The sequence below is a fragment of the Echinops telfairi genome, unplaced genomic scaffold (genome assembly GCF_000313985.2).
Source record: "Echinops telfairi isolate 266 unplaced genomic scaffold, ASM31398v2 ScPeMD7_60;HRSCAF=208, whole genome shotgun sequence".
NCBI classification, from domain to species: domain Eukaryota; kingdom Metazoa; phylum Chordata; class Mammalia; order Afrosoricida; family Tenrecidae; genus Echinops; species Echinops telfairi.
In genome coordinates, this window is record NW_022103958.1 from 5,457,778 (window position 1) to 5,459,394 (window position 1,617).

General features: G+C 51.5%; 1 pseudogene; it reads right to left on the minus strand.

Annotated features, from left to right (window-relative positions):
* Window positions 1-369: 369 nt before the first annotated feature.
* Window positions 370-938, minus strand: LOC115869867 (annotated as a pseudogene).
* Window positions 939-1,617: the final 679 nt, after the last annotated feature.

Consider the following 1,617-nt stretch of genomic DNA (forward strand, 5'->3'; position numbering starts at 1 on the left):
AGGAGGAGTGTTCTGAAGTGGTGACGCACCAGAGATCTTGACGCTGACTGATCAGAGGCCGGGCATGTTAGTTATGCACAAAAGTAACCAACTTTTCTCTTCTAGAAGGAAGCAGGGAGAAATCCCAGGGCTGAGCCCCTGGTGTGTCAGGTGGGAGCACAGAGGAGGGCTGTTAGTGGGCCGTCAGAGGGGCCCTGCTGGGCCAGAGGAGTTGGACATCATTAGTCATCATGGTTGGCTTCAAAACACTGATAGCAAGGAGACTTCTGATTGGTAATCTTGGGTTAATTGTGGATACATGAGAAAGGCCAGGAATCACACACTAAGATTAATAAGCAGCTCTTGAACACAAATGGCACAAGGGCCATTTCACACGACAAGACATGCGGTCATTCGCCCCACGCCTGGTGTGCGGAGGCCCTCTCGGGCCATTTCACACACCTCCCTCACTCTGTCTTTGGTCTTGGCCGAACAAGTTCCATGTATGCCCACAGCACCAATCCCCTTGGCCATATCTCTGCCTTCTTTGGGCCTGCCGGTCTCCTGCAGTGTCTTGGCTAGCTAGCTCTCACCTGGTATGCTCATCATTCCGAAGATCCTACTTGTTCCCAACCTAGATGATGGGCACATCGGCACAGAAAGGCTTGACTTCCGGGTGGTGTTCTCAACGATCAGGGGCTGTTGATGGCGAAGCCCATCAGGATAGCACCAGTGGCCAGGGAGGGGAGGGGCTCTGATGGTCATAATCTTCCTGTTTCGCCATGTGGCACAAAGCCAGCTGTACCTGCGTCCCATCCACTTCAGTGTCTGCCACACAGTGCTCACACATGGTGGGCACCTACATTTTGGGGAACCGATCTTTGCTGAGAGCTGAGCAAGCAGGTCTGGCCACCAACTTCACCACCACCAATCACCAGTTCCTTCCCGACAGCCGCCATCACGCACCGATGTGCCGTGCGATGTGCAGTCCGTGAGGCGGGAGTCCTACAAAGTACCCTGAACTGCTTGGATGAAAGGCACCCTGGCGGCGACTCTGAGGACGCCCAGGGAGCCGCTCCTTGAGTCTCCAGCTCAGAGAGGCTGGCCAGTCACTGAGGGTGGACTCAGACGGTAAATCTTTATGGGAATAGACAGCCTCATCTTTCTCCTGTGTGTTCGAATCGCTGATCTTCGGGGTAGCAGCTGAGTGCTTTAGCCCCTGCATCCTTATTACTGGAATCTTCTTGCTACCAGTATGTTTGCCCCCGCCTCCCTTCCTCGCAGTCAGATGATAAATCCAGGGTGCGGTATGGCCCTGATGAACCATGTAACTATCCTCTAGATCTTTAATATTTCCTCCCCTTACTATTCTGGGTTTTATTTGTTTACCTCATTAGTCATGTTAGATTTGTGTATGTTCATTTGTATATTTAAGATCGTTTGGTACTTGAAAGCCAAGATAGATAACCCTTCAGAAACAGTAACAGGAGTAATGGTTCCCTGAAGGTACGGGAAGGGATTGGGCAGGGAAGGAGGGAACAGGGAGCTGATAGCACTGATGACTGTATAACCCCACCCCCGATGGGATTGAACAACAGACTTGTATGTGAGTGGATATGTAGAATTTTGTAAGATATG